Source organism: Macaca mulatta, chromosome 1 (assembly GCF_049350105.2).
Source record: "Macaca mulatta isolate MMU2019108-1 chromosome 1, T2T-MMU8v2.0, whole genome shotgun sequence".
In the NCBI taxonomy this organism is placed as follows: domain Eukaryota; kingdom Metazoa; phylum Chordata; class Mammalia; order Primates; family Cercopithecidae; genus Macaca; species Macaca mulatta.
Window position 1 is genome coordinate 42,106,867 of NC_133406.1, and position 9,987 is coordinate 42,116,853.

The 9,987-nt window shown below is 46.0% G+C and overlaps 1 protein-coding gene and 1 long non-coding RNA gene across 2 annotated transcripts in view; one reads left to right on the forward strand and one right to left on the reverse strand.

The window, feature by feature from the left end:
- Window positions 1-3,622, forward strand: part of C1H1orf21 (chromosome 1 C1orf21 homolog) — a 250,630-nt gene extending 247,008 nt beyond the window's left edge. Inside the window, exon 7 of the transcript XR_013414418.1 lies at window positions 130-3,622. The gene's annotated coding sequence lies outside the window, so the exon portion shown is untranslated. The remainder of the gene's footprint in view (window positions 1-129) is intronic.
- On the reverse strand, window positions 481-7,482 carry LOC114679528 (uncharacterized). Its single transcript, XR_013417101.1, has 2 exons — window positions 7,364-7,482; window positions 481-4,657 (listed from the first exon to the last, which is right to left on the reverse strand). It is a non-coding gene; the product is annotated as an uncharacterized LOC114679528 (long non-coding RNA).
- Between the last annotated feature and the right edge of the window lie 2,505 nt (window positions 7,483-9,987).

Sequence of the window (9,987 nt, forward strand, 5' to 3'; positions counted from 1 at the left end):
CATGGAGGAGGCCATTCTAAATATCTGCAAAAGACCCTTTTGGTGTCCTTGTCCCTCCTCTCTTTTGCCCTCCCTATTTTGTGTACATAAGGGCTTCTCTTACCATTCGTAAATGTTCTGTTTTTACAGGATATGTGGTACAGCAGGCATCCACATGGAAGGCCCCTAACCTGGTTGTCACCTCCTCCAACTTCCAGCGACAACCCACACTGTCCTATCAGCCTCAGCAAATTCACAAATTCAGACTTGATGAAGGTGCAAGAATGGGCAATGCATAAAATAATGCCATGAACCTTCTCTCCTGCATACTCCCCACCACACACAGACACACACACACACACACGCCATGTGCACACACACAGTCCTGTCTATGAGACCTTGGACAAGTCACTTAACCTTCTGTAGCCTACTAAAAACAGTCATTTTCTCATGAGTTTGACTTGAGGAGCTCCCACAGGAAGTGCTTAATAAACAACCTTCTGTTACACAATGACTCTTTTTTGTTTATTCATTCTACTCATTCAGCTGACATTTGTTAATTGCACAGTGTATGCCAGGGCCTGGGTCACCCACAAAAGGGGTCAGGGATGTGTGAATTTAAGAAATTCCCCACTCCAAAGTCAAAGGCCAGAGTGGCAGCATGAAGAATGAGGCCAGTACCGTATAGTTTCTCACATACTCCACTGTCAACTATAACTACCTGGCACATTTTGGAGGCTGAAAACATCTGGATTCTCCCACTGCACTGGCCTTCCAGGATTTACCGAACAGAAATACACACATGCACATACAGTCTCAGGGCACTTTGTCAAAGCATGAAGCCAAAAGCTCTTTCCCTCTGCATTGTCTTCACTGTCGCATGGGCCTGTTCATTTCTGACAAGCGTTGGTCCCATCAGCCCAGCCAGCCTTCCACCCTCCACCCTTGCTCTTGGGAACAGATTGTCTTCATGATTTCTAAATGGTGTGGTGAGAAGGAGGGAGGGAGGGAGGTCAAGCCAAGGACAGGGGAAGGAGTCGGTAACTATTCCTAGGCTTCTTCCTCCAAGCCGTGGAGCTGGAAGTTCCGATTTGCTGCGGAGTTTTATGAGCTGTCAAATAAGGCAAAAGAAAACTTGAGACCCAAACTTGTTCTTTCAGTAACAACAAACCCATTTCTCCCAGCAGAGGCTCACTTGAAATCACTAAGCCCAGCTAAGCTGAAAGAGCTCCCTAACTCCACCTGCCTTCCCCTGTCTCTCTCACACACACACAAGCTGGTCTCCCACACCTCTGACTGGCACTTGGGGCGCTTCCTTAGTCTCGTGCCGAAGAGGAGTCAAGCTTAGGAGACCTCTGGTCTGCCTCTTGGTGCTCCCTGAACTCTTGTTAGTGACGTCAGCTTCCGGTTTACTGGTAACAGCTGGACTGCTGCCCGAGGCCAGTAACCTGGAGTTCTCTTGCATGGAAGCCGGTGATGGGAAGTGGGATATGAGTGATGGAGGGAAGAGGAAGCTGAACTCCACAGAGCCTCAACACTTGACGGAAGGGGAAAAGTGAGGAAACGGACCACAGAAGCACAGGAGTGAGCCACTGTTTCTGCTCCTCAGGGTCTCCAGGCCGCTTCCTTCTACAGAGCTAAAATGCAGTGATCTGGTGGAGGAGACAAATGTTTAACTTCCTCAGTTCACATCATGTTACTAATCCAGCCTCCTACTCTCCAGCAGCACTCAGCTTCCATCTGCTGGCCAGCTCTTTGCCTGGTCCTCTCCTGACACTGCCACGTTCCTTTGCCTATGCTGGCTCTTGCTGCCCCTTCGCCAAGAAAACTCGCCCATTTCTCCTTGCCTCTGGAAACAGCCTCCTTTGAGGTCCAGTTAAAACTGACACTCACATGAGGTCTCCTCACCCTACAACCGAGCACATGCTCTTCGTTCCTGCCAAAGAACATTCCTTTTAGGAGGGGCCAGGTGTGGGTGGCAAGGTAGGGTAGGAATCCCTGACAAGGGTGATCCAGGGAGAATTCTGGTGTAAGACGTGGTCTTCAAGTGAAACTTGGTCTTCAAGAGTCAAGTTGCATGCTGGGGAAGGGTGACCCCAGAGCAGAGCCTAGTCCAGGCGAGGAGCAGGTCTGAGGGCCGCGATGATCGCAGAGTCGAACACCTGTGTTTAAGGACATGGCTACAGAACATACATTGTAAATAATGTTGTAGCGTGATTTCTAACAGTAAAAAATGGGACACAATCTTAGCACCCATCAGAAAAAGAATGAATAGATAATAATGAAATTGATCTTGTATCAACAGCGATAAACCTCAGAAACACAACAGTGAATGAAAAACATGCAAAGGATACAGTAAGACATCATTTATGTAAAGTTTGAAAGCTTGCAAAACCATATCATCTATTATGTGTGGATACTTACATGTGTAGTAAAAGTATAAAAACATTCATGGGAAACATAAATACCAATTTCTGAAGAGCAGGGAGAGGGCAGGAAATGGCACAGGTGAGGGTTAACAATGTTCTAGTCTTTTAAAACATCAGCTGAAGCAAATATGGAGACATAGGGACAATATTCTCTATAGTCCTTCGTGCTTGTAGTATTTTATCATTTTTAAAGGAATAAAGAGTGCTCTAGGAGCAACTTCATGTTGGTGACAGACTGCAGCTGGTCGAGCTTCAGGTGCTGCAGTCAGCCACAGGTGAGAACGGTGATGGTGTGACACAGAATGGGTACTACTCCTCTCAGAGCTCTGGTGGCTTTTCAAATCAGCTTCATCTCCTATTTCTATGTCCTTGTCTCTAGTTTTCCTATGTAGATGACATGGGAAGAAGGAGACAAAGCTTTAACTTCATCCGTTCACATCATGTTACTAATCCAAAGTCCCAGACTCTCTTCCTCTGAAGTCCCACAGCTTTAGCGTGTGGCATGTGGGACTGGACCTCAACAATTGCTTTCGGATCAGATCTCACTCATCTTCACCCTGGATGAGGCTCTATTCAGTCTTCTTGGGTGTGTCACAATTTGGCACAAAACATCTTGTCCACATGGATGATCCCCCCAGGGCTGCCTGCCCCCCACCTGCCAGACCCTCACACACAGCCCTTTTGGACTTGCCACAACTCTTTCCACAAGGACTCAGAGTCCCTCAGGGGAGAGCACACCCCAGAGTTTTGAGCAACATGGACTGACCAGCTGAGATGACCTGGGACGGCAGTTCCCACTCTGCAAATGTGTAAGAAGAATCACTGAGGGGGCTTTAAATACACACATATACGTACACACACACACACACACACACACCGCCTCTCACATCTGACCCCTCAAAAGGTCTGATTTGTAACTACTGGAGTGGGGGATTCTGACAAGTACCAAGTTTGGGAGCCAGGATCTACAGTGTAGTAAACCGTGGCAGGCACGGAGTAGAGCTGGAGGAGAATGAGAGCACGCAACCTGTTGCAGGCAGGGATTTTATAAGACTTAGTGAGTTCTTCCGTGCAGTTCCAGACACTCCTGCCAATAGCTTCTCCCTCCAGAACTTGGTTCTCCAAGAGTTGTATGGCTCAAACAAATGATATTAACCATGGATAAATGCTAAGGATGAATAGAGGTTGAGAATCTGCTTCCTCACCACCAGAAAGAGAAATTTTAAAAAAGGAGGTGTCACTTGGTCAGAGTCACCGTTTTGATTCGTTGATGGTCTCCTTTGGGCGTCCATCATGGCTGCACATAGAATCACCTGGGGAGCTTAGACTGCCCATGTCCAGACCTCAGGTCAGTTGAGTCAGAATCTCTGGGCATGGGGCCAGGCATTGGCATTGTGAATATCATCTCACCTCAGGCAACTGAGCCACAGGGAGGGTTTAAGAACCACTTGTCCACCCTGCATGCCACTGAGTTGGTCACCGGCAAACAAATCTGAACAGACTAAAGCCCGCCTCTGAAGATCTCGGGGATGGTAGGGTGCAGGTTTGCAAACACGTACTCCAAGGGGCTTCAAGAGCCCAGGAAAGGAACTCGAAAGAATCCTTCAAGAGAAGGTGGTGAGAATGGGCAGCCACGAATGGGTAGGTTCTGTGCAGGGACTCCCCGGTGATGCATGAAGGAGCGTCCCTCTTGTTGAAATGGGATAAGAGAGTGAACCAGCCCCTACAAGACCAAGAGTTCAGGCTAGGGAAAGGCCTCAAGTTCATCTGGCTCCCAGATATGCTTTTGCTCAAGCCATTCTGAAGAAAGAATTCTTGAAGCCACCCTGACAGGAGACCTGCTAACCTCTGCTGAGAACTCCTTTACTGTGCAGGAGTTTTATCCCTCTGAGCTAACCTTAGGCAACAGCCCAGACCTGCTCCTGTCCTACCCTTTCCCGAACCAACTGCCCCCCATCCCTCAGAACACGCCGGCTGTGGAAGGCACATTCAGGCTAGAACAGGCATCCAGGCAATGAGCCCCTTCCCTATAAGACGTGACCGACAAACCGCAAGGAAAGCAAATCCCCAGGAACGCCTTTGTATGAAGGAGGGATCCCTGGCTTAAAGGGGCTGAGGACAGTAGCTGCTTGTCCTCTCTGCAGGGTCCCCTCCACTGAATAAACAGAAAAGCAGGACTTACACACCTGATGCCTTTGGAAGGAGGATCAGAGGTTGTTACTATAATGGGGGCTGCAGTGGTTGGAGCCCTGGTAAAAGAAAATCATCCTGGTGAGTTTGGTAATTGCCAACTGGTATGTTACCTAAGACATATGCATGACCTCATGTAGAGCGGCCAGGCTCATGGCTGGGATTTCAAGCACTTGCTCCAATTGTTTGCAGAGTTCTGGTCATTGGTATGCTCGGCACTTGGCCATCAACTTGACGCTAGGTTCTCGTGGATTGCTGTCCTATCAGGGACTGATAGCGTGGAATACAACCAACAGAGAAAATCCAATAAAAAGCCATTGTAGAGACTGATCTGCCACCATCCTGCTCCCCGGTGGCCCATCTAGTGGGTGGGGATGCTGGGAGGAGTGCTGGCTGATTTCCCAGAGGCTTTTTGTGTCTGCTGTAGACTCCTCTGGACATTTCCTGTCAATCACAAACTCAAGCTGGGGCCCACAGGCAAACAAGTCTCCCATGATCAGACTGGAATACAAATGGGGTTTTAGATTTAAAGATCAGGTTTGATGGCATGTGATGGGAGGGAAACATGAAGGAGAAACCCCTTTCCAAAGCTCCATCACTCTACAAGTGAAAATTCAAGACTCTAACAAGGCTCTGTCTTGAGTTCCCACCCCCTACTCCCAGGCTTTGCCCAAAAAAGAAAAAAGGGAAGCTTTAAATCAGGTCACCCTAAATCCTCTTTTATCCTTGAGATTATCCATCTGGTATTTGTGTATTTGTGTTTCTGCCAATACAGTGGGATTCGGGTGCCCTGGGCCCTCTCTGGCTCCTGCTACAAGCCACAGAGGTGGCTTCAAACACCTGTCTCCCCCTTCCCCCTTTAGACGTAATTGGAAAAGAAAAGCTTGAGTAGCCTCCAACATAGAAATAAGTAGAGTCCTCAGGATGCGTAAGAAGACCCCAGGGCACACTGAGGCCTCTTCCCACATTGAAACATGCTCAGCCCTGAGTTCCTGCCCTCAAGTTACCAGTGAGACAGTCTTCTTAGCAGAAGCCGAGTCTACCAAACTGTGGCAAAGTCCTTATCCTTCAGGTGAAATGTGGCATCAAGACCATTGCTGGGTCCCCAGTTGATCCATTCTCATTACGGTCTCTGCTGCTTATTGAGCAGTGACTAAATGTTCTCTGACATAATCCCGACAATCCCTTATAAATGGGTGCTGATCACTCATTTACGGCTGGGGAAACTGAGCCTCAGAGAAGTTGAATATCGTCCCCAAGGTCACACAGCAGGAAGTGATGGAGCCATAATACCAACTCAGGTCCCCAGGCACACAGCCATTCAGTGCCACTCACACATGTGCCTTGGGTTACCATGCCATCATCATCACACTTTGGTTACACCGTTTGCCAGCATCACCACTGCCACCTTCTCCACCTCCCATCCAGTATGTCCTAGCCTTCCTTTGTTCAACCAAAACAGCTGTCCTATATTTGTCCCTCCTGGACCAAATCTCACCAACAACCCCTCACTAGTGGATGAGCACTGCCGAGACTGTGAGCAGAAGCAGCCAGTCCCCACCCCTGGCCAGCCTGGGTCCCAGGCAGACCTTCCTCCCAGCAACTACCACGTGGAGATCCTTCCTCCCTCTTCTTTCTCCTATGCTGCCTTCTCAAGCTTCCTGCTATCTTCTGGAGCTTTTCTACTCATCACCCAGATGACCTGGAGATAGTCTCTATCGGTCATGAGTTCTGCCCTCTTCTCCCCAGGCCACTCCAGAGAGACCTGTTCCTGTGAGTTACTATGCCATCCTGGCCCATCAGCCCAGGGCTTCCCACTGCTCTCAGCAGCCTCCTGCTTTGTGTCAAAGGAACTTCGTTTGCCAACGACTTGTTCATGTGTTGTCACTGGATTTATTTACATTTGCTACATGTCTTATTGGACTGAAGGACAGTGAAGGTGGCATCCCACTACCCACAAAGCAACCTCACCCTGCCCCTCCAGAGTGCTCTGTTCATACCACTGACCCTGAGATGGGCAGCCGCTGAGCACACATGACATGAGTAACCATTCCGTCCTCTTGACCTGGGTTTCCTTCCGGGAGCAAAGGGGAGGTGGAGGCAGGCACTGGTTGGGAAGGTGACTGTCAGATTAACCCCGATGGGTAAAACTCCTCAGTCTTACAGCGTCTGTGAGCAAGGCAACTCGGCCTCCTGTGAACTCCCTAATTTCCAGGCTGGTGGGTGGTTATTTTTCCTCCAAAGCCCTTGGCCAGCCCTTCCTCTCACCCAAGGGCTGTGGTTTGGGACATGTTTTGACTTGAAACAGTCAGACCCATGGCGGTATTTGGAGTTGTAAGCCCCTTCTGTGCTAAAGGGAAAACATGAATGGTCTATTTAGAACCCGCTAACAATTCACAGTATGAAAACAGGCAACAATTCTGCTGCTGAAATGCCTGCTTTCTGAGAGTAGCCCCAGGGGAGCTGGCTGTCTGGCAATTCTGGCCCCTACTCTAGAAGACCCTGCACTAGTGGTGGCAATGATTCCAGAATATCATGCCTCTGTCCTGGCTTTTTCTCAGCCTCTCCTTAACCTCTTCCCAGAAGACTTTCCTCCGGGGGCCTGCGGTGTTCTTGTGCTGAGGGAGACCACTTTTTATAAACCGGATGAACTTTGCTCTGGACAAATGAGAGAAGGGTGAGTATTTGGGAGGGCCTCAGACAGATTCTCCTGGGTCTGGGTTGTTAGGTTTTCCCTCACCATCACAAACATACACAGAGTTCACCTGAGGGAGGAAGCTGGCTTCCTCTTAGGACAAAATGGCGGCCCTGGAGCTGTAGATGCATTCCAGGGTGTTGTCAGCACCAGAGAATCACAGAGGTTTTCTTTATTTAATTGCATCCTAGGATCAGAAGGGGAGATGTCAATCATAGGTTTGTAAATATTCAACCTAATTAAAAATAACCAGTTTACTGAAATACCAAAAGCTTGTTTTCAAACATTATCCACAATTTGGAATGGCATTCATCTAATTTATAAAAACTGAATTTCCTCGTAGATAATAAGTAATCCCAATAAAAATCCTGATTGGTTTTGTGTAGGAATTGGCAAACTGATTCTAGACTTTATGGAGAAATGAAAAGGAACTAGAATGGCAAGAACAATTTTGAAAAAGAAGAACAAATTTGGAAGACTGGCACTACCTGATTTGAAGACTTACTACAAAGCTACAACAATCAAGAAAGTATGATGTTACAATCGGTATAGACAAATTAATGGAACAGAATAGCATCCAGAAATAGGTCCACACATATATGGCCAACTGATTTTAGACAAAAGTGTCTAAGTAATTCAATGAGGGAAAGGATTGCCTTTTAAAAAAATTGTACTGGTATAATTGGACATTCATATGTATAAAGTTAACCGTGATGCTAACCTCAAACCACACACAAAAATTAACCTGAAATGGATCATACTACTAAGTGTAAAGACTAAAGTCTAAATTTTTGGAAGAAAAAATAGAAGACAAAGCCTTTGTGACCTTGGATTAAGTAAAGATGTTTAGATAGCAGACAAAAATCATGAATCACAGAAGTAAAATTAACAAATTAGACTTTGCCAAAATTTAAAACTTCTGCTCTTCAAAGACACTGTTGAGAAAAATTTTACAGACTGTGATAAGACATGTGAAAAGCATATATCTGACATAGGTGTATATATGTTTGCACATATTTGATAAGTGTACCCCACATCATTAGCCCTTGGGGAAATACAAGCCAAACCACAGTGAAATACCACTACACACTCACTACAATGGCTAACATTAAAAAAGACTAAAAGTACCAAGTGCAAGGGTGTGGAACTATTGGAACGTGCATATTTTGCCAATGGCGGGTGCAAAAATGCTACACAGTTGGCAGTTTGTGAAAAAGTTCAGCATTTCCTTAGTCAACCAGCAACACAATTCTTAGATATTTATCCAAGACAAAGGAAAACATATGTCCAAAAAGACTTGTATTTTAATATTCATAACAGCTCTGTTCATAATCATCAAAAAGTAGAAACCACTCAAATGTTCATCAACCAGCAGATGATTTAACAAATTGTGGTATATCCATATAATGGAATACTACTTGATAACAAAAATCCATGTAAGTGATAACCAACTCAAGATGCAGCAACATGGATGAATCTCAAAAGTATTTTGCTCAGTGAAAGAAGTTAATTACAAATGACTGTGTCCCATATAATTCCATTTATATGACACAGTGGGAAAGTCAAAACTGTAGAGACAGAAAACAGATCAATGTTGCAAAAGGCCAAGAGTGGGAAGGAAATCACAAAAGAACATGAAGGCCCCTCTTGATTGTGTGGTCATTACATGACTATTCACATCTGTTAAAACTCCTTGAACAAATTGAACACTTTAAAAGGGTGAATTATATGGTATGTATATTTATACTTCAATAAACCTAACTTTCAAAAAATATGAATCTCCAAAACAGCTTGGATAATGGAAACTCATTAATTTGGATCACCTTTATTCATATTTTAGTGACAATTTATACCCACAGGGGCCAAATTTTACATTTCCTCTATCTAAAAATTGTCATTGTTAACTTTTTTTTTTCTTTTTGTAGACAGAGTCTCACTCTGTTGCCCAGGATGGTGTGCAGTGGCATGATTTTGGCTCACTACAACCTCCATCTCCCAGGTTCAAGTGATTCTCATGCCTCAGCCTTCTGAGTAGCTTGAATCACAGGCACCCACCACCACGCCTGGCTAATTTTGTATTTTTAGTAGAGACAGCGTTTCACCATGTTGGCCAGGCTGGTCTTGAACTCCTGACCTCAGGTGATCTGCCCACCTTGGCCTCCCAAAGTGCTGGGATTACAGGCATGAGCCATCACACCTGGCCTACTGTGAACTTTTATTATCCCACTAGGGGAAGGAGGAGAGAGATTCAAATTACTATGTACCAGGCTGGTACATCATACTAGGCATTTTGTACAATCTAGTATAATAGGATATGGTACCACAGTATGGTATGGTACAGTATGGTGTGGTGTGGCACACTGATTTTATTTGGTCTTTGTTATGGGCAAAATTGTGTTCCCCAAAATTTATATGTTGAAGTCCTAACCTCCAGTACCTTAGAATATAACAGTATTTGGAGATCAGGGCCTTTAAAGAGGTGATTAAGATAAAATGAGATTGTTAAAATCCAGTCTGACTGGTGTCCTTAGAAGGCACAATTAGAGCACAAAAAGAGACACCAGGGGTGCACGGGGGAAGGACTATATGAAGACACAGTGAGAAGGTGGCCATCTGCAACCCCAGGAAGGAGGCCTCAGAGGAAATCAACCCTGCCAACACCTTGATCTTGGACTTCTGCCCTCCAAAAGTGTG